The 24387-nt window shown below is 35.2% G+C and overlaps 1 protein-coding gene across 2 annotated transcripts in view; it reads left to right on the top strand.

Annotated features, from left to right (window-relative positions):
• LOC106464295 (tyrosyl-DNA phosphodiesterase 1-like) overlaps nt 1-24387 on the top strand; it is a 99561-nt gene that overhangs the window by 31909 nt on the left and 43265 nt on the right. The window lies entirely within an intron of this gene.

Below are 24387 nucleotides of genomic sequence, written 5' to 3'. Positions count from 1 at the left end.
GTGCACCCTCTATCCTGGTACTGTATATAAGCACCTCATTCAGATAATGTTACCACTTTTTCTTGACAAAGCGTTTAGACATGGGTTTCTCTAAAGAAGTGCTGTGATAGTTAGCATCCTTGGGTGCGATTTTCACGTCAGCTAGTTGATTTCCATTCAATAATATTGTAATAAATCTAAAAGAATAAAGAAAAAATCCTTTTGTTTCAACACACTGTTTTCAGGCATGAATTCCTTGGTTACTGTTTTCAGCATAGAGGCTAATCAGATCTTCCCTATTCCACCTCTTTTATCTAGCATCTCTCAATAGTCAGAGGGTAACTCTCAGTTGAAGCTGTCCATGATCTCATTCATTGTGAGATGGAAACATATATTTGGTCTGGGGTGCCTCTCAGGGGGTTCTGAGGCTGCTTTTACCAATGATACAGGACATTCTGAAGAGCATTTAGACTAGCTTTTCCTGGTGCCTTTATTTACTAGGTTGGCTTCTCATTAGGCAAATTTAGATCATCCACCTCCTGCTTCTTTTCATTAATTAGTCAGTTGGGTTTGTGAGATTCTGAGGCTTTCCCCAGTTGCTTTTGAGTGTACTCCTTCCTTGATGATGGAAAGGCCTGAGGGTAAATACTTAGTTTTCCTGATATTGCTGTTCATGAAGGGAGTTTTATCACTCAGTTACGCAAAGAGATAGTTATGCATTGTCCCTCATGTTTGTCGGAACAGCATACATTGGCTTACCACCACAAGGAGGATGTATATTTAGATTCCCAAAGACTTGATCCACTTTTAGAAATGTGGTGTTCCTGAATGGAGCCTGTGATCACTTTGAACAGACCACAAGTTTCTAGGAATCATCTGACCCTCACAACAAATTTTGTCAGAAGCTTTTCAGTGATCCCCACATCAATTTTATGATGAATTGGGTCCTTTGCTGACTTTTACCTTGGTAAGACCTTTACCAGTGGCATTGGTGACTACCATATGCCAGTGGGGTCTATGGGAATGTGGTTACATCATTTTCTGGACATCTGGAATTCCTTCATCACAGATTTATGGGTACTCCAGGTTCTGTCATCGTGGTTGGTCATATAGTTCACGTCTCCACTTCCATTATCCTCGCAACATGTGGAATTTCCACTTCCAACAGATACACAGGGCCATCAGAGAGTTGTTGGTCAAGGGGTGGTAGGGAGAATCAATCCCATTATTCCGGGATTTTATTCCTCTTTATTTGTTGTGTCCAAGAAGTCAGGAGATTGGTGTCTGATCATTGATCTTTCTTGTCTCAACCAATTTTTAGATCCTCCCAGGTTCACAATGGACTCCTTTCTTAACCTTTTTTGGTATTTTTCACCAGGTCTGTGAATGACTAAGTTCGATGTTGCCGCTGCCTATCTCCACATTTCCACAGCAGTCATCCCATCAGGTTTGGCAGTTCAGGGCTCTGCCCTTTGACCTAGCATCTGCACCATATGTCTTCTGCAGAGTTGTACACTCTTTTCTCATCACCTTCATTCTTTGGTCCTGTGCATACACCATTATATGGATGACTGGTTACTTTTGGCACTATCTCATCATTTGGTGGAATGACACACCAAGATTCTCCTTTCAGAAGCCACCAAGACTGGCTTGCTTATCAGAGCCGAGAAATCCATTCTCATGCAGACTCAACACATTTTTCATCTGGATGTCATTTTTAACATGTATATAAGTTGGGCTCAGCCAACTCCCATCCGGCTCCATGCTATGGAACATACAGTCAGACTCTTACGTCTACTTCTGCTCGGATAGTTCTCTTTCTTCGGGGATCTGTACACCCCTTGAATCTCTAACTCCTTTGAGATGAGCAAACATGTGATCCCATCAGTGGTCACTGTGCGATCAGTTGATTATGAACTGCAACACACTGGGTCATCCAGTCTCCTTATTTAGAAGTGGTGGTTGGATCAGAACAACACTATAATAGGTGTTCCTGTACCACATTCTTCATTCGTGGATGTTATGCAGTCCTTCACACAGCATCAGGGCTTAACTTCTAAAGTTGCCTTGTATTTTTCTCAATCTCTCCATAGACCCACAATGGCCATTTATCAATGGAAATGGCACATTTATTGCCAATGGTGTCTCACGAGGAAATTGAGCCCACTTCACCCTAATGTGCCAAACATATCTCTTTTTTTGTTTACCTGGCTTTTTGACAAAGGTATAGTTCCATCTACTATTGGCTTATGTAAGGCAGCTTTATCGACTACTTTTCAATATTCTAAACATCGGAAATTATTTGAGTCTCCAGTGCTATGTGGCCTTCTCAAATCATTTTGTGCCCTTCACCCCAAAAGGACTTTTTCAATTACCTAACTGGAATATTAAGGTGGAATTACATGCTTTGTCTCGACATCCAATCAAGCCTTTAGCCTCATGTACTATGTATCACCTTTCTCTTAGAATGTATTTTTTGTTGTTGCTGGCTTGTGGATGTCATAGGTTGGAGTGGTTTGCACTGCATATACACAGGATTCTTTATCACTCAACTTATGTCTTGTTATATCCAGATAGTTCCTTTATTTTTAAGACTTTGACAGTCAGGGAAGGGGATAAAGCCTTCTTAATTAATTTGTCCAGCTATTTCTCACCTCTACCATTGCTAGGACCACAGTCGTTTGTCCTGTTATGGCCCTGATGTGATATGTGGCTCATACTAACTCCTTTAGAGGTGCTAGAAATTGACTTTTTATTCATTGGAATCCTTCAATTTCCTGTGGTTTATCCCCAATTGCTTTGAAGAGGTGTGTTTGCAAATTTATCACTATTGCTCATTCTGGACTGTATTTACAGGTAAGGAAACTTCTGTGAGTCATGTCTCATCAGATTCATCACATTTCTATGTATTTATCTGTCCCTTTTTAATTCCCTTCTAGAGGACATTGTGCAGGCTGGTATGTGAACCTCTCTCAATACTTTTCTCTCACATTATTTACACGATCTGGCAGTTTCTTCTTCTTCTGAGGGTTTTCATCTACCCTCTGTGGCCATTTTGACCACATCTGCTAGATTATAAGGAGGGGTGTGTATTTTTTTACTCCTCGTGTCTCTTTACTTTCCAGGGTCCTTTACCTTCTTTTTTTTTTAACTGGATCCAACTTTGTGGTCAGTGTTGCTCAGGCAGGTGTGCTTTTATCAATCCAATTCTGCACTAGCAACAATTATTTTATTGTACTTATTACTGCTTGCAACAGGCTCTGTAGAAATGAGGTGTTCCATAAGACCACTCGGGGCTCACCAGGTGGGATTACCATATTATGCTGGAGTACCACTCAAGGAATATCATGAGTAAAGCTAAAGGGGATCTTGCCCATCCCTGTTGATCATCAGAATGAATAAATCAGGGTTGATTTGCTTTTAAAAATTTAGGGAACTTGGCTCACCTGTTGTTCTGTTTCCAGAACACTGTTTCTCATGACTCTCCAGTGTGTATTCCCTCCCAGATTCTGCTAGTGGAGCTAGGGAGTCATTACCACACCTGATTTACAGTCGGTGGAGTGGTGGATAGAGGCTTTTCCTCCAGAGTGTTATAGTGAATTCTTCCACTCTCTGAGAAAATAGGGCGAGGTTGGGAACCCTCCTACTCGGGTCCCTAGATGTTTTTTTTCCCAGATATCAGTAGGAGCGGCATCAGCCTACGTGGAAGCCTGCTCGTAATACCCATTCAGATTTGATGCTAGGTTATCCAGTTGGGGTGTGCATGGCCCTTCTTTTTGATCAATATCGGTTCAGTACATTGTTCATGGAAGGGGATCAACTATTCCTTCATAATTTCAAATGTGGAGTGGTCCCATCCTGGATTCTTGGTTGAGCACAGTTATTCCACATCCTCCTCATAATTCTGTGAGCAAGTGCAAGGCTTCTTGCCCACTTGGTTGAGGAGTGAGGATGGATGTTCATAATTACAGATCGGATGAGTTCTGTTTTTTTAGTTGAATAAGACATACACAATCCTGTTGTTCTGAGCCTGGGGTATTGCCTTTCAAGCTTCTCCAGGTGGAGGAGAAGGTTTGTCTGCTTTGGTGTTGCTTTCTCATTGTGATTCTGGTGGTTCAGAACATGTCACTCTATGGCTACAGGATGGGATCCAATCAAAAGTATATACATATAATGTTGTGGTCCAATTGCCCTAGCAACCAATGTGGGATATAAAGACCAAAACCCCCCCCATAATTCCAACCCTGACTGGTGAAACCTTGGCTATCTGGTTGGGGCTGGTCTATAGTGATGATCACTTGTGTGCAATTCCATTCTTGATACAGAAATTAAGTTCAGGATGAAGAGCATACCTGTTCTGGATGTAGTGTGGTTCCCTCACTCAGGTACCAATCTTCTATTGGCACACCCATGGTCTATGAAGATGCTTCCTGTATGGATAATGCCCTCACCGGCCCCTCCACCTTTTCAATGTGAGATTCTAGCTATAAGTGTCAGCAGAGGTAAGTATGTTTTGGAAGTTAACATTTTCCTAAATTGAAATTGTATTTCCCATAACACTTGCCTCTACTGACACTGTCTCGTCCTTCCTCCCCACTAAGAGCTGGTGTTAGGGACTAAGATATAGTCAGTCTTGAAAAAGTGATAACATTATTTAACCCTATCTCGACGGGTCACGCATCAAAGACCATATCATCTTGTTTGTTTACTTGCATTCAAAATTTTATTGAACTACTATTTTATGAATCTGTGTTAATAAGTTTGGTATCAAATTGTAGATTATAATTCAAATCTTAGTACTGTACCTCAGTTAACTTCTTAATTTAAAAATAACTATCAAAAATACACAGCTAAATATCGATTTTTGTGTGTCACATGGTATGTTGAATGCAGCACTGGTTCAAATTAGATGCTTGTGATGTCAAAATACAAAATGTACAGTTTTGTACAAATTAGGTACTCAAACTACCGATATTGACAAGCTAGAATATAAAATAAGAATGTCTTATCTTTTCTATTTCCTAAGATATCACTTCTGTACTGAATCAAACACAGTGGCCCCTCTGCCCACCTCTTTCCAATTTTGGAAATGGTCCCGTATTTACACTTACTTCTATATATGACATGAATAACCAATCAGAAGCTCAGAAATGTTCCCCAAGTGGTTTTCTCAGCCATTTTGATGTGTTATTGTGTTAATTTCATTCTTTTCACACAAGATTTCAAACAATGAGGCAAGTCTTTAGTGAGCTCGAAATTTCATATTTTGTTAGAACCAAATACAGCTTAGTTACTACACTTGATAAATTATAGTGGAATTCTATGGTATCGATATAGTAATTTATGATTTTTTTTGGTTAATTAAAATGTATATATATATATAAAACTTCAAAAAATATTTTTTACATCATTCATGTGGGAAAATTCATAAGGCTTAACAACCTATGACAAGCGGCAAATGAGTACAAAGGTCATAACTAGAAGATACATTTGTTATCTTTTCTTTATTTACTGTTCTATGTTTTAATAAAAATATGCTAAGAGCTTATTTGTAAATAGAAATAATGTATATACTTATATAATGTATAATAGTTGAAATGTGACTGTATTTTACAGAATACTAGTCCACTAAAACACAGCCAAGACAGGTCAATTTGTAAAGACTAAAGGTCAGTTATATATTATTGGATATGGTAACACAAGTGCATGTGGGCCGCATCATTGTAACTTCTGTACTGTTAGCCAGGCATGATTGGAAGGTCAATATAATAAAAGTAATAAATATATATAAATGTATAACAATATGAGATTTAAGCTAGTTTGACTACAGATTTGTGTTTTTGTGTTAGAACGAAAAAGTATAATGTATATTTTTTTCCTAATTATTTATTGAGGTTATGATGTTGGTCATATCAAATCAACCTGTAGAGAAATACACTGAAAATAACAAATAAAATGTAGTTTTTTAAACAAAAAATTTGATAATTATCTGGAGATTAAAAAGATTTCGCATGTGAACTTTGAAAATGTCCTAATGCATTAACTCTTCCGACATAGGGTCGGTCAATTTAATTATATTATTATTATTACTTATGTTACCTATTCTAGTCTTAAATAACTTAAAAAGATCCATACTTTTAATTTTAGATACTTTTATAATAATAAATAAAGAATAAATATGAAAAATAAGAAATAAAGTACTAACCCAATCTTCTTTTTTTCTTGATCTCTATTGTCAATGAGAGTTAAGCCTGATTTTTTTTTTGGTGATTATAGTAAAGCACTTAACAATTTTTATTTAATTAAATAATACATCAAGGAATATAGACTAGTTATATGCAAAAACTAGACAAATTCACTTACTTCTAAATATTTTCCTGGCTTTCTAACTATGCGACAAGAGCCATTAGAAAGTCATCTAAGCTTGTTGTTAACTTTCTCACAGGAACAATGTTGCTACTCAGAGTGACATTGATGGTTATCTGTTGAGAACACAACATTATACAATGCGCCACTTGATAGATGAAAACCTTGACTTTCTATTAGTTATAAATAATATATAATGAAACATAAGAGAGAACTATCAATGAATTGTGAAAGAGAGGATGTGACAGGTGGGTGTGGCAGGAGGGGTCTGATTTTCTCTTTGATAGCTCTGTAACAAAACAAAATTGAAGGCCATGAGTGTCAGCGGAGGTAAGTATTATTGGAAATACATTTTCAATTTAGGAAATTGTTACTATTTGTTCTTCATTTAAAATGTAAAGTTCATATCGTAATTGTGGCTGTCACAAATGTACCCTCAAGCAGACACTCATTGTGGCCAATGACTATTGAATATCCTCAGTTTTAGGTAAAACTCTCGCAGCTGGCGATGGAAACTGCGATGGTTAGCATTATCTGAATAGCAGTGCGAAGATTGGGGAAGACACTCTCAGCTCCATACTGAACAATAAATTCAAGAAGCTGTTCAGGTCTTGATATTTTCATGTTGGCCCGACTTGATAGCAACATTCTGCAATCCAAAATTTTTTCATATACCTGCTGTCCATTAACATCAGAGCTATACAATTCGCCCAAATTTTCGCACTTGTTCTTTAGGTCGTTACTGTCGGTGCTGTAACACAGTCTCTCGACATTGAGAAGGAACCCAAACTTGGCGTCAGTTTCATGCAAACGAGCAAACCTTTCATCCATTTCTCTGTGAAGATGGTCAATTGTTCCCTTCATGCCTCTTTCCATTTCCTCCTTTGCTGTTAACCCATCATCTCTTGAGTTCTCATCAGCCATTCGTTTCTTTAGTCTCTGTCTTTCAACTTCAATATTCCATTCTTGACAGAGACCTTCTTTAAGTGACTCACTGACCAACACTTTTCTTTCATCATCAAAATTATCTCAGAGGGCTTTCAAATCCAGGGTAGCATTGCGAAAGTTCATGCTAGGATCCTGCAGCCTCTTTTGAATATGGTCAATGTGAATGAGTACTTTGTTTATCATGTCCTGGAGAACTTGAAGTATCTCCTCAAGGTACTTGTTGGTGGGCTTCACTTACTCTGTCCTTGCACTCCACCTGGTTTTGGACTGCGACTTAACAACCACAGACATGGCATTTTTGAGTTTTTCCCAGTGCTGTGTTGAACGAGAGAAGAACATGTAGAGAGCTTCAATGATTCCAAAAAACATGACTGTCATTGTATCCTGCTTGGTTGCATGTATACCAACCAAGTTGAGTGAGTGATTGTTGCAATTCACAAACACTGCCAGGTTGTTTTTCTCACTTATTCTTTGGCGAACACCACTTTTGTGTCCAGCCATCACAGCAGCGTTGTCATAGCACTGTGGCCGACAATCTTTTCATCCTTCTCTAGCTGTTTCAAGATGTCTTCAACCAGGCTCTCAGCATCCTTCTGTCTTATCTGGATAAAACCAAGGAAGGACTCTCTAACACGGACTGTTTTCCTCTCAAAATCAGCTTCCACTTACCTCACTACTTCTGACACCTGCTCACAGTGTGCCTGGTCAGGAGTCGTGTCGAACACGAGACCATAGTACTTGGCTTTATGAATGCTTCTCAGTGAACTCTGGTGAACAGTGGATGCCATCATGTGGATGGATTCGCTCTGGACACCCTGTGAAAGATAAGACGTGGATCCAGGATGGCTTTCCACACGAGTGAGATGTTCTTTCATGACAGGGTCAAAAATGGCCAGTAGTTTCAGTAACCCAAGGAAATTTCCCATATTGGAGTCATCTTCTAGCTCAAGTGACTCCTTGTGTCCTCGCAAGGCCAGGTTCTGAGTCGCAAGGAATTTTATGCAGTGAAGGGTTCTCGTCAAGATATCACGCCAGTTTGCTTTCCCTTCTCAATCTGCAAGGAATTTTATGCAGTGAAGGGTTCTCGTCAAGATATCACTCCATTTCTGCTTTTCCTTCTCAATCTGCAAGGAATTTTATGCAGTGAAGGGTTCTCGTCAAGATATCACGCCAGTTCTGCTTTTCCTTCTCAATCTGTGACTGAAGTTTCGCATCAATAACTCCTCTTGTGTTTTTTGTTGTGATTTTTTCTTGTACCAACTTTATAAGGCTTAATTATTAGTATTGTGAATGTTATATTTAGTAGAAATCACATGAATTGGTCATATTTTACAAACATAGGATATTGATTTATTTAATTAACTCTTCAGGTAACAGTATTCAGCTAAGAATAAACACTTTGCTAGAATCTTTAAATAGTTGCATTATTCTAAATGGTTGATTTTAAACAACAATAAAGATCACTAATGTCTGAGATTGTTCAGTGTAAAAGACAATGAAGCTAATTAATATTAAAGTTTTTTGTTTTTTTTCTACTGCCTTTTTATAATTGATAAATTTTCTACTTTATGAGTTTATCCATTTTATTTCTATCCTATTGTACTCCTCTTGTTAAATGTTTTCTTTTTTGGAAATTTATGACACATATATATGTATTAAATTTAAATAATAGTTGGTTAAAGGGAAAAATCAAAAGCTTTTATGCTTAAAGCCATATAGAGATAGTGTCTATGAATGAGCACAGGAAATAAGTGGAAAATGAAAAGTCATTTAATTTGACTTTCTAAAACATTATTTATAGCTCTCAATATGGATATCAGGGGCACCACTTGGGTAGTGAAAGGCTGGAGTGGAGGGAATCCCCCTCCATGCTAATATGTTGTTTGAGCTATTTGAATGTTTATTACATAATATAGGAAATAGAGCAAATGTACCTCAATTTTACATTTTAGTCTTTTAAAAAAATGTAAGAGCATCGAGCCTGCTTGTTGACTGACAATAAAAGTTGTTTCTTTCCCCAGTGAAATTTGAAATGATACTCCTGATTGGATACCATAATAATTTGTTGAACTGTCATTTGAAGCATAAAGCTTTAAATATTTCTAATTATACAAAATGTAATTTTATTTTAAGTATCCAGTCATTTGTATACATGATTAGGTGGGTTTTAATCATACATATACACACTCACACACAAATTTAGTACTAGAAGATGATATTTATTTCAATTCTTCAAAAGTAAGGGTGACAGTTTTTTTTATCTAAATTCATTGTGTTAAAATTTAGAAACTTCTGCATTTTAAGCATATGCATTCATCTTGAGATTTAAATAAAATGATCTTTTTTTACTTGTGTTTTCTAATCAAAGAGAACCATTATCCCAGAATATCAGACAAGTGATGGATTATAGTCATACATTCTCTGTATATTCTTGTTATTTTTAGTGTAAAAATATATTGTTGTATTTTGACAATGATTTTCAAAATTTTTTCTATCCTCAAATAATGACAGGAATGGAAGTTAAAAGAAGTTAACGAAACTGTTCAACAACAATAGTTTTATGTAACTCTTCTGAAAGATGAAGGTAATAGGCCATAATTTGTAACATAAATTCCTTCCTTTTAAAGTATTTTTTCTATACCCAAACATTGACAGGAATAGAATTTTAAAAAAATTAACAAAACTGTGCAACAATAGTTTTGTTCTGCCCATGAAAGTTTTGAAACCTAGATTTCTTGTTACTTTGTTACTGTTTTTTTTTAGGATCCATATTTGTATATCTTTCCTCTTTCAGTAAAATAGATCACTTAATATGAGTTTTTTTTAAGTGTGAACATTTAATTAATCTAGTAAGCTGCAGCTTCAGGAAGCCATATTTGTTTACTTTGATTTATTTTATTGTGGTGACATGCTTTTAAATACTAATTTTTTGTTTACAACATAATTTCTTAAAGTATCATTTTACAGTGCTATTTCACCATCCAGGTGCTTCCCTTACTACTAGCAGTTATTTTACCAATTTGATGTAAATGTAATCTTATTTTGTGTGTCTTATGTAAGTTGAAAAATGTTTAGTGCATATATTGAAATATGCAGTTAAAAATACAAATAAGTGACAACACACATTCAGGATATATAATAGAAAGAACAAGTCAAACAACAGAACTAAGCTCTGGACAACAGGTAGAGTTGACCAGGGTTTGCCTGTGTCACAGATTTGCTTGTCTTACAGTAGTTTAATAACTGATACTGAAATAACACAACACTCATTTTAAATATGCATAAGAATTCTGAATATCTTCTTTTAGGCATGTTCGACTATGATATCCTTAATTGTGGTTGCCAGCGTAAAGTTCAATATATTTAAGCAATTGAAATGCACTTACTGAGCCAGTTTTTTTGTTCTATCATGTTTTTTTTTGTTTTCAATATTTATTTTCCAACTGTAATAATCATACTAGTTAGCTAGTGTATCAGTCTCAAGGTGAAAACCTGAGAAAGCTATATTGTTGTAAGATACTTTACTCTCTGGGTCACTAATTTTCTTTCTACAAGTATGCATATAAAACACATACACATTTTTCTTTCAGTTACATTTAATCTAAAACTTAAGAAGCAAAATGTTATTATATGAGGCATCATGCAGTTTTATTCATTATTGTATCACAACTTTCTTGTTATATATATAAAATCTTGAAGTTACATGTATTTTCTCAAAACTGCTTGTACTAAATAATTTAAAATTTAGCTCCGTGCAAAACTTTGTAAATAGTACTGGTTAAAAATAAGTGTACAAATAAATTGGCTAATCAAAACTAATGCATTGTGGACGTATGTTTTCAATCACTAATTGATCTTTAAGCTTTCAATTAAAATCAATTTTAAAGCATGACAAAGTTTGTTAGTAGAGCTTTATCCCTTGTGAATGTGAGTTGTTACCTAAGATAAAGATAGTTGCTATTATTATTAACTATGCTCAAATTCATTTCTTTTGGGTGCTCCACTGTTGGATATAGTCAATTAGTAGTTATCAAGCTTGAAGGTAAAAGCCTCCAGAAATCAGTGAAACCTTATCCCTCATTTTCTGCCATTCAATTGATGGGACAGTAGTTTTTTTATTATAGTGTACAAAATTTAAGCCTAAAGCTGAGAATCATCTCATTGTTTTGCATGTTAGTGTGTTCAGTTATCAATTTTCTTAATGATAGCAAGCTTTGCCAATGTACAGTATGTTAGACTGTTGTGGTATTCTAAGCACACAGTTATCTGATAACTACAACAATAAGAGGCTGTAAATGTTGGGAATGAAAGAGAAAAGATGAAGTTGAACAAAAACAAAGACTGTTTATAAGAGAATAGGAATGGGTGGAAGAATTAAAGAAAAAAACTGATTAATGTGCATGCTTGTGCACAGTTATTCAGTATCAGTTTATTTTAGATTTTACAGAATGCTTTGTAATGAAATTAAAAAATTTCTTCCAGTTTCTAAAACGAAGTTATGAAAACAAATGAATGACTCCATTTTTGTTCAGTAATCTAGGATATTTTCCATGGGTATGTAAGAATCTGATGGAAGTTGAGTTAGTGACACTCCTTCCTTGTGTTGACAGGGTCATACTATTGGGCACATTTAGAGAGTAGAGCTGGGTGATAAATGAAATTTTATTATTTGATTAATTGTTGGACTCTTCAATCAGTTACGTTCAACCAATTGATTATTTTCACATGATTAAAAAAACAAGAAATTTATAACTCTACAAATGAAGTTTCTGTATATGTGGTGGCAAAGCACAGACATTTTATCATTTTCTTTTGTGCTTAACAACAAATATACATAATGGCAGTATCTCAATTACTTGTATAGTTGGAATAATTGAAAATATTAATAATCAAAAACCTTTATTTGAATTAGTTGAGTATCTTTGTGAGTTGTGATACTAGTTGATTAAGCTAAGCAAATTTGAATTAATCAAAAATAATGAAATATCGTAATAACCTCTATTTCAGTTATTGGATAACTGGAATAATTGGAAACTCTAATTTTGATTAGATGATTATTTTCATGACATTAATTGATTTAATTATAATTTTAATTTGTGAATAGTTAGGATAATCGAAAATCATTATAATTAGAAAAGCTATTTGATTATTTTCCTGACATCATTTGGGTCAGTTGCCCAGCTTTACTAGAGAGAAAGGCAATTGTAAATTAATATTAGGGCTAGGTGTTTAGTGGGGTTTTATAATTAATTAATTGTTGGGCTCATCAGTCAGTTACATTTAACTAATTGAATATTCTTACATGAGACTAATCTTTGTATCTTCAGTTTTTTGTTTCTGTTTTTCAAAAGACATTTTTGAACTACCCTTTATTTAAGGTTAAGATGACACTTGTGAAAATTGTAAATAACTTGGATGTTTAAAGAAAAAAATATTTAATAATGCACCCTAAATATTTAAAAATGAGGCTGTCCCCAGTCTTAATATACAATAAAAAATTGTACATAATAACACCATATAAAGATAAAATACCATGAAAGTGGGAACAGTCTCATACACTACATATTTCGAGGTCTTACTGCATCATCATTGGGAGTGCAATATTTTGCAAGAGTTAAGACATATAAAAACTTTTTCTCACAAACAAAATGATCAAGTTTTCATACAATCTTAAAAGAATTTCATGCCATCTATTAACATTTCCCTTTGGTCCTCCATTATTATGTAATACTTTAAAATTTTTTTTATTACATTTGATTATTTGAGTACATTCATGAATTTTAATACTCATTGGTTGTGACAAAATTATACTGTTTTTTCTCATGGAATCGTGTTTAATTTTATTTGTATGTTCAGCTAAAGGCAAGATCTTTGTATTATTATTTTGAACATTTGTATTCATTTATTCTGTATTTTAAATTTCTCTAGTTTGTGCTATATAAGTATTCCCGCATTCACATGTTGTTTTGCATATACCACTTTTTCTATTAAATCAATTTTATCTTTAGTTATATTAAGAATCAGTTTATATATCAGAATGATTTTTGAAATTATTGCATTATTTAATAAGATAGTGGTAATATAAGTCCTTCTTTCATAATTTTTTTCAGTGAGTGATTTTAATGTAATGTTTTAATCCCTGTTCTCTTTTAACTTTCATAACAGCTCTGTCAACAGTAGCAGAATTAAAATGTCTTTCTACTGCTACATAATTGGTTAATAATATCTTGTTAATATCCTCTAATTACATAATAGGTGTAAAATTCTATCTACCTAAGAATAAAAAGCACTGATATTTTTGAGAATCAATATGACATGATTTTTAATGTGGGGGGAACGATTACAGAGAATAGTTTTCAATAAACAGCAGTTTTTAGTTTACTCTTATTTTTATTTACTAAAACATCTAAAAAAAGATAAACAGTTTTTCTTCAGTGTATTGTGTAAATTTAATAGAATTATTAATGTTAATAAGGTAATTAACAAAATCAGTTAAATTCTCTTTACTATTTCACCATATCAAAAACGTGTCACCAAATTAACAACCAAATTTCTAGTTTTGTTTCCACTTTTTTTTTAAACTTTGGTTTCAGTACTATTCATGAACAGATCACATAATAATGGAGAACCCATAGTTAAACCTTCTTGTTTATAAATTTTACTCTAAATTAGAAAAAAATTTTTTTTGACACTGGCTTCAACAAGTTTAATCATATCAATTATTTCTAAAACTGAATTCTTATTTTCTTTTAACTTGTTCTCAAAACATGCCTTAGTGAATAATGAAACAATATCAAAAGACATTAAATTATCATTCCAATCTAGTGTTAATGTTTAATTCTTTCAACAAGTTATAATGAACTTTTAACTGTGTATTTATTTTTATCCCTTAAAAATGAAAATTTTTTATATGAATTTGTGCTTTGCACATAGACATATAATATTTCTAACACTGTCTCCAATTTTATGTACCTCAGCCAGTGCATATAATCTAGGTTAGACAGAGTTACTTGGAATTAAACTTTGTTTTTCATAAGGGTGTAAGGTTATACAATTTTTAACTTTTTTACCATTGAATGAAGTTTATTTATAGGATTAATTTTTATGTTCTCATATGGACCTTCTTTCAGTAATTCTTCAACTTGTAAGTTGTAACTTTTTCCATTAATAAGTATACTTTGACCCCCTTTATTGGCTTTACAAATAATCACATCTTATTCTTTTAAACTCTTTAAAATTTCTAAATCTTTTTTGTTACTATTTGTAGGTTTAAAATTATAACATTCACTTCTAATACTGTGTGCTTTACCAACATCTTTTTAATTTCTTTAAATTAGTGTCAATTTCAGTTATAGTATCTTTGTAAAATTTTCTTGGATGACATGAAAAATTTAAACTTACATTTAAAACATCTTGCTGCTTATCATTTAGGATTAAATCTGATTTATTTAAAATTTTAGTGTTTTTAAAAAACTGTTTACCAGTAAAGTTTTGGATTTTTTGTCTATTATAATTTTACACCTATAAATTGTAAAAAATCCTATAACCCGGCACTTTTGGAAGGTGGACCTTTCTTCTTCAGGTGCAAACTGGGAGTGGTGGTGTAACCGAATGAGTGATATATATAAAGAGAGTTGAGTGATGTCATAAGTGTTTTTCTCTATTTTTCAATATACTGTTGTATGCGTGTCTCATTTCCAGTGCAGTATGGCCAGATACAAAAGCATTATTTTAAAAGGTGTTAGAGATGTTTTGCTTTAGAAATGGTCTGGAAAAAACTATACTTAAGTGTTGTTAAAGTAAAATAAAGGTGACACATGGAGACTGACTGAAAAAGAAATGTTAAGCAGATCAATTTCTAAAGACAGGCATGAAAAATGATCATAAATAAATAGTAAGTATTAGAAAGAATAAGGGTAAATGTTGATAGTTCACACTACATGAAAAAGAAAATAATAATTATTATTTTTCTTACAGAGAACAAATCATTGATTGGAGATCACTGATTCCATAATTTAGATTTATTCCACAAGGTTGAATGGTATTTAGATTATCAGTCCAATAATGCTCTCATTTCTAGCCATATTGCATAGGAAATGAAACACACTTACAACAGTACATTGAAGGATATACAAAAACACTCCCTGGAAGCCCTGGTGTCCTTCGTGACGCCACTCAACTCCCGTTATATATCACTCATTTGGTTACACAACTATTCCCAGATTGCCCCTGAAGAAGAAGGGTCAACCTTTTGAAAGTGCTTGGGTTATTTGGTTTTTATTATTCTATATTAAGACTTCTTGAACCTATGTTTTTTTTTGACATGAGGAATCTTACACCTATAAATGTTTTTCTGTGTTCTTATCCATGAATTTATTTCCCATTCTGCCCATTATTCATTGACAAGAAAAGATGAAACAGGATTGCCTATGCTTATACCATCTACTTGGATAAAAACAATTTTTGTTGAACATGAAGTTGGTGTTGCTTGTATTAAATTCTAAGAGGAAAATAGAAAGTGTGCTGGGAAGTGAATTAATGTATGGGGTCATTGATGGAGTAATTAAGTGTAATATTACAAGTTTCATTGGTGGGAACTTCAATGAAAAGTGAAACAACATTGAATTTTGTCATGAAGGTTTTAGGGTTTAATTGGTCTAGTGTGTTTCTGAAAATAAAGCCATTTTTAAAAAGGATCCTATAGATGTTACATATGGTGTGAGCATCCAAGGTATGTATCTGCTAACACTGTAGTTGAAAGAGTCATAAGTCAATAATACAGGTCATTTAGAGCAGTCTGTTTTGTGTTGTTTAGGAGTACCATAAAGTTGTGGTAGTCCTGATAAACTTCATCTAACTGGAGGTCCTGGTGGCAATGTGGTGGGGCTACTTCCAGAATAAAGCAAGTATAGGGTGTCTTAAAACATTAGCATCCATTGCCTTGTGGGCATTTCTTGTTTCAAGTAAGGCTAAGGTAGTCAACAGCAACTTGAACAAAGATGTTTTATACCAAAAACTTGAAGAACAGATTGAGAAAACCCATAGAAAGGAGACCCTTATAATACCAGGCAACATCAATGCCAGAGTTGGATGTAGTTTTGAGAATTGACATGGTATTCTGGGCAAAAATTTGTGTTATAAATCTGTGCAACTTATAGTCTATGTATTACTAACACCTACTTCGTTAAAAAAAACAACATAAAAAGACATCATGGAAACAGCCAAAAGCAGGGCATTGGCTGAAAGAAATCCTGCACATGAGGTTTTATGACAGTGCTGACTGTGATACTAACTGTGCCTTATTCTGCTGCAAAGTTAGAATCAGTGCCAAAAGGATCCACAATAGCAGAACTACCAGTCATCCTAGATTGACACAAGCCAAAATAAAGACTTTGAACAGTGTAGACTATTTATTGAAGAAGCTGTGACAGTAAATTTATATAACTCAGCCATTATACTAATATGTACAGTGCTGCTGTAACAGCATTTAGCAAAAAATTCAAGGAAAATGAAGACTTTGTTGAAGAGTATCTGAAAACCTCCTTTCTACTGCTGGTTGAGAACATAAGGACAGTGCTAACCATCTACAATAAATCTGAGAAAGGTTCAAAGAGAAATGAGGCTAGGAATTTTTTCCAAGATTTGTAGCTAAAACTTTGATGATATTCAGGAAACAGCTGATGCAGGTGATAGCCATGGAATATATCAAGGCATTAAAAGAAAAATTGATCTAGCCGAGAAGAAAACAGCTCCACTGAAAGATTTAAATGGAAATGTCATTACTGATAAACAAAACGAACTGGAGTGCTGGATTGAACACTATGGAATTTTATACTTCAGTGTGACTGAAATCAAAGTAGAAGAGCTGGAAGGATCCCAACAGTTTAAAGTTATGATGGATTTGGACAACATGCCCATTTTATGACTTGCAGAAAACTATTTACTCAATTCTCAGGAACAATACATCCAGTAACAAGTGCTTGACTGCTGAGCTCTTTAAATATGCCAGTGACAAATTACTTGAAAGCTTCATGAAATTATACTGCTCTGTTGGAAAAAGGAAGGGTACTTAAAGGTTTTAAAGATGCTTAGTTTAACCACACAAAAACAAGAGGGATAAAGACAACTGTGACAACTATAGAGGTATTTTTATGAACATCATCGGAAAAGTTGTCACTTGTATTATCCTCCCTAGGATGCAACCTATAGATGAAACAATCTATCCTGAAAAGCAATGCAGTTTTCATTCAGACACTCCTCCGATGATATGATATTTTCTACCAAACGACTGAAGAGAGGTGTAGAGAAACACAAATATCACTTTATACAGCCTCATTGATCTGATGAAGGCCTTTGATATGGTCAACAGACGTGGGTTTTTTACTGCTCTGAAAAAATTGGGTCCTCCCCCTCTCAAACCATTGAACATCATTTCCTCATTACATCAGGGTATGAAAGCAACTGTAGTATATGAAAACAAATAATGTAATGCCTTTGATATCAACAATGGAGTGAAACAGGGGTGTCTTGTAGCCTTCATGTTCTTCAGCCATTACTTTCATTTCTGCTTCTTCATGCATTTAAAGACTAATTATGGCATTTATCTTTGAATCAGAGTAGATGGAGATCAACATCTCAAGGTGTAGAGCAAAAACCAAAGTGAAAAAGTTGGTTCTGAAAAATTATATGAGAACTTTATATGAATTCCTGATTCAATGTATCAACTATGGTAGTTTCCAGTTCAGTTGACAATACTACTGGTAAGACTTCCCAAGAATTGGGTCCAACTTTATCTGCAGAGGAGGTAGAGGCCTTAACCCTACCAACTATTTTTAATCTTAAAATCAAAATTACTTTGCATGTTGGACAGTAAAGGTTCAAAAAGAAAAAATGCATGAGAAAAACATTGCTTAAAAAAATCTTAAAACTGAACAAAAAAATTGATATTTTGTGCACAAAAGCCTTGTAATGTTTACTGATAATCTGCAAGATTTCGTGAAGGTATAGTCACTGTATTAAAAGTTATAGCATGAAAACTATAATATCTGAGCCTGTAGTGAGAGAGTTAATTTGCAGGGAGCTAGATTCATATGTTTGTCTGGCAATTGCTTCTCCTTTTCAACCTGACAGTGTTGCTGAGAATGAATACAGTCAAGGAGTAGACAATTTGGACTTCTTTTTTTTTTTTTTGGTTTCACCTTCTTATTTTGGTCTGTCACACTCTACACCTCTTCAGGAGATTTCACCTTCCACACCCTTTTTTACAGCAGGTTACTCAGGTCAGTGCATATTCAATTTTTCTGTTTGTTTGAGATGAGGATGATTTTGCTAGTTTTCTTTTTCCTGCTTCTGTTACCATGCCTCCACGTCGTTCACCTTGATGGAGGTTTGTTCTTCTCCTTTTTTCCTAGTGCTTGCAGATCTCCCAGTGGGTTGGTGGTAAGATTTTTGACTTGTACACTTCGCACTCAGTTGTGATACCCGTAGTAGAATGTCTCAGATTCCCATTGTGTGGCTTTGTCTTTCTTTACACACATGGGGAAAATTAAGTATTTCACCTCATTAATGCTCGGATTTTGATAAGTTAGATATTTATGTGTCCTTTGTCATCTAATTTAATATGAATTTATTCTAAGTTACATATTCATCATTACTTTTTTTTCTAGGTAATTTTCGTCAGTTTACTTTTTTGTTGTTATAATGTACTTTGTAGACTAGGTAAATTTTGATGTTTTGTCAGTTCTATATTAATGAGTACTTTGTCAACTAGGTATATTTAGATAGTTTGCGCTTTACATATTATTCTTACAAGTAACATCTAATTCATTGTTCAACTTGAATAATTTTTTTGTCATTGTTAAGTATGTGCCTTTTAATCCTAATTTTTGTCAGTGTAGGACTTAATTTTTTTTGTAGTGCTACATCGCTGATGTGTTCAATTCTTTCCCCTTCGTAGGGCATTTTCTACTTTCTTGACACTAGAATCCAAATTTTCTACTTGTACTATACAATTCGAGGTTTATCTCCACTGTACCCACATCATTGATAGTTATTTATAGCTGGAGGCACATTTGTGCTCAGTTTAGAGTCCTACCGTTTGGACTAATCACAGCTCCTTATATGTTTTGTCAGGTAGTAAGAACTTTTGCCTGACATCTTCACTAGATGGGTCTTCACACTTATCATTAAATGGATGACCGGCTTTTGCTCACTTCTTCCTCTTCATAGTCCTACAAGAAGCAGCAGTGGTGGAATTGCCGATAAAGGTGGAGAAACACATTTTTTTACCCTCACTCAATACGGTGTTCATTTGTTTTTTTTTCTTCAATTTCAACTTCAGTCAGGCCCAGCCTTCTTCTTTTTGTCTTTGGGATATGGAGCAACCAGTCCACGAAGCCCTCACCTCACATTCTCTTACAGCTCGAGAGGTTCTATCTCTTTTGGGGATGTGAGTTTCTTTGGAAGCTCTCTTTCCCAAAGGTCGAGCTTTTATGCATTCTCTTCAGTGGACACTCCTTAATTGGTGGTGCTTCTACTGGGATCCCTTGGATCACCCTTTTACCCTTCCTTCCCCAACCAGGGCTGACCTGGCTTGATGGCTAGACAGAGACCTGATCACTATGGGAGTTTTGCTTCCTCCACTTTGCCCAGATATATATATCAGTTCCTGGAAGCATCTTTAAAGGGTTGTGGGGCTTACTTCAACACTCAGGAGATTACCTATCTCTGGTCAGTCGAGGAGTCTTCTCTCCATATCAAATTCTAAATCTTATGACAATTTGTTGAGCTTTGTCCCACTTCCTTCCTCTCCTGTGGGGGAGGGTGGTTATGGTACACTCCGACAACTCCACAGTGGTCACTTATATCACCAAGCAAGGGAGTACTTATTCCAGGTCTCTGTGCTTTAGGATCCTGGATCTCCTTTCTCAACCCAAAGTCACCACATTGTGGTCTTCTCTTGCCTTTTTTCTTGGCTCCCTCAATCTGGTGGTGGATTAATTAACTCTTCTTAACAAGATTCTCCTCGTGGAGTGGTCCCTCAATTTACAGGTCTGTAGGTGGGTGTGTTCTCACCTGGGAACTCCTCATATATAACTTCCACCCATGGGATCACAAAATACCTTCACTTTGGTCTTTCATTTCTCACCTGCTAACTCTGGGGGTGGTCACATTCTGTCAAGAATGGAGGGGTCTTCACATCTATGCTTACCCCTCCTATTCCTCTCCTCTCCAGAGTTCTCTCCTTACTCCAAACCACTCCATGTCTCATCTTACTAATGGCTCCATCTTGGCTGGTGCAACCATTGTTCCCACTGCTCCAGCCTTTACTTCTAAAACATCCCCTGCCATTACCTCTGTCTCGATCTTTATTCTGTTGAACTCAGTCAGACATTGTTCATCCATATGTCTCTACACTCTGTCTTCACACATGGCTTTTGTCAGGTCCATTGTCTCAGCCCTGACACTGATTCCACATGTTGCATCTTTCCTTTCCCAATTCATTAGTCCTTCTTCCATGTCCATTTACCACAGGCAATGGTATACCTTCTGCCTTTGGTATCTTTAATGTGGTTTCCATCCTTCCCACCCTTCTGTTCATCCTCTTTCCCTATTATTCACTTGGTTGTTTGACAAAGACTTGTCCACTTCAACTGTGTCTAACGATCGGGTAGCCTTGTTGAATACTATGTTTCTCCAGGTTTCATCTGGTTTGGTATTCCCCTGTCATTTCCTTCCTTTTTCCACTCCTTTCAAGTCATCCATCCTCCTTGTTTGTTTGATTTGCATGTTTGGGATCTCAGTATGGTCCTTTATGCTTTTACCATCCTACTTTGAAATCCTTTGTCTTCATGTGCCATCTACCATCTCTCCCTCAAGACCTATTTCCTTCTTCTCCTTGCTTACAGAAGTCATCAGTCAGTTATTTCTGCCTTTAATGTTACCTGTTTCTTTTACCATTCCTCTTATGTCCCTCAGACCTATGCTGCCTGTGAAGGCTGTTTGGCTTTCACATCCATTTTCTTCACTTCCATCTCCCACCAGTAGTTCCATTCCAATTCTGATTGGCTTCTTTGTCATGTGGCACGTCCTGCCTCCCTTAGGGGTTCATGTTCATGATTTTTTCTTCCCTGGAATCATTCTGTTTCCTATGATTTATCTCCTGTCACGCTAACTGGTTGGGTTCATCAACTCATTAAGGTGAAATATTCGGTCTTGTTTCTTGTCTCTACAATGTTTCTTCTCATCAAATTCCTCAATTCCCATGTCTTTAGCTGCTCACCTCACCATCCATTGGAGAAGACTGTTCAGGCCAGAGTTTGGACTACTCCCAATTCCTTTGTTGTTCATTATCTGCATGATCTGCCTGTATCTTCCTCAGGTGGATATTGTCTCCTTCCTGTGGCAATTCTACACGTCTGTTCACCTTTGACTGGGGTAAGTCTTATCACTTCCTTCTTTCATTTATTTTTAGCAACCCTTATGTTTTCCACTATAATTGGATCCCATTTTGTGGAGAATGTTGCCTGGTCAGATATGCTCTGATGATTGCACTGTAATGCTCACTATAGAGATGGAGAGTTTTGCAAGACACCAGTAGTGTGTGTGTGTGTGTATATATATGTTTCTAGATATCAGTAAGTTTCACTCAACAGTGGACCATCGATCATGGACTTCATGAGTAAAGCAGAACTCTTTGATTGAATAAATTGGGGTCAGTCTGCATCTCAAAATAGGGAATCACGGAGATCCATTGCACTTTCTCCAGTGTGATGCTTCTCTGGACCCCCCCCCTTTTTTTTTTCTTCCAATGGAGCACAGGACTCCTCACCAGTTCCCAGTCGCTGGGGCGGTGGACTGTGGAGGCTTCCTCCTGAGTGAGTATAAAAATTTAACTTACAATACATACTCATGATTATACACTCAGTGAGAAGAGGGCAAAGCTGGTTTCTCTCCTTCCAATTCCCCTGGATGTTTTTTATCCGGGTGGACAGCTGTTGGTTGGAGCACGTTCAGCCTATGCGGGATCCTCCTTGTAATATCATATTTGGGATGACACTGACCTGTTCCTATGGCTGTATATGCAGTAGAGGCCCCCTCTTCTCGTTAATTCTGGTTGCAGGAGATTCTTTCCCTGCTCCTATGGTTATGTTTGGGAGACTTCATCTGCTTTATAATACAGGCAACAGAATGTACATACACTGTTCCTATTGTTGAGCGAATGTTCCACGTCCTCCTCGTAATTCTGGATGCAGGACGTTTCTTCCCTGCATTTATGGTTGTGAGATTTATGATTTCTGCTTGTAATGTCAGTTACAGATATTACCCTTTTCTTACAGTTCAATTGAGGCAATGCCACAGCTCTGTAATGCCAGGTTTGGTTTGTTGTACTTCTTTCTCCTGTGGTGGTTTTGGGAGTTTGTCCGATTTAGGCTGAAAGCTAACTTCCTCTTCATAATTCAGGTTTCTTGACATATGACACTGTTTACTTACTGTTGGGGATGATGAGTATATGTACACAGTCCACCTGCCCTAACCACTATGCTTACGTTACAATACATTTGTTTTTTATCTTTTTTGATCTTGAACCTCCTCATGCCAAAGACAAGTTATGGAACCTTATTTTGTTAGGTTGAGGTTGTGTATGTACACATTTGATGGAGAATATAATGAGCATTTGTAGCTTCTGTGTAACTAAATTCTCTATGTGTAATGCATATCAATGGACAAATATATGCCTAGACTAACACAACTCCAACTAAGTGTGTATGAAACTTTACCAGCAGAAAAGCAGCCTTTTCAAATAAAACATATACATCTAAAACATCACTTTAAGTAAACTTTTGTATCTTTTAAGATAGTTATTCTATGAATGTATGTAATAAAATGTAATGTGTATGTTGATTTTTTTTTATTCCACTTTATACATAATATAGGGGTTGGCTCTCTAAAGACACCAATTGTATAGTGTACAAAGCACTGTTCATCTATTATTGGCTGATAATTCCTGTTTCACCCTGTTTTAAGCTTTTTATAGGTACACCAGATATTTATAAGAAAGCTAACTTCAAGAGATAGTGATAACATTGTTTATGCTAGAATTATGATGATTTTTAGCTTCTGTAAAATATAGAAGAAACAAATCGACTTTTCAATACTCCTACAACCTTTGCAGCACCTTATTTAGTATTCTACAAAAGGTTTGGCTGCAATATACCAAGCCAGTTTTGTTATTGGCTGGCAAGAGAATAATAATAACTGCCAACTGTCTGTTTGGAGCAGATTTTCTTTTCCTTGTAAGTCTAACATGCATATTTTTTTGTACACCCTTAGCAGTCAATAGTAAAGGTTTTAAAGTGTTGTTTGAACTGAATCTTTACTATTTAAGGTGCTCTTTGCTGGAACATTCTATTAGTGTTTTGTGCAATTCTTTGTGATCCATATTATGAACCACTATTGCAGTTCATCATTAAAAGCTTTGTGAAACAAGCTTTAAATGCACAACTGTCTAAAATTTCTAAAAGAATATATTTAAAAGGAAAGAATGTTCATGGTTAATATGGTGTTGGTTTCAATTATTGTAGTTTGAATAATAAAGAACTGTGAAATGGAATAAAATTAGTCATTCAACAGGCCTATGTATTATGTTAATAAAATCCTAGACTTCTAGAAATATGTTCTTGGTTGAATTGATGTAAATTTCTTGAGTCTGTAACATCAGCAGCTGCTTTTCTATATCTATAAAGAAATAACCTTAGATCTTATTCAAGTAGTTGTCAGAACATCAGTTGTTACTCATTTATATTTAAGACATCTGATTAACCAATTTTTAAATAATTCTATAGTAACAGCACAATAAAAAATTTAAGTCATATGTCTTGAAATATCCTTTTCTTGCACACATACTCAAGAATTTCTGAAATGTGTATTTAAAAAAGAGGCACAGCTAGTCTTTAATCAACTTTGTTCATAATGAGCATTTCACAAGTGATATTATTTGTGATACTTGCATATATTTTTCACTTACAGATTATAGACTTAAATTTCCAAATTGTTCATTAATTAAGCAGTTTGTCTTGGTTTGTTTTTTAGGAG

Source organism: Limulus polyphemus, unplaced genomic scaffold, assembly GCF_000517525.1.
Source record: "Limulus polyphemus unplaced genomic scaffold, Limulus_polyphemus-2.1.2 Scaffold1613, whole genome shotgun sequence".
Lineage (NCBI taxonomy): Eukaryota > Metazoa > Arthropoda > Merostomata > Xiphosura > Limulidae > Limulus > Limulus polyphemus.
The sequence above is the reverse complement of the archived record's forward strand: the minus strand, read 5'-3'. Positions and strand labels throughout refer to the sequence as shown.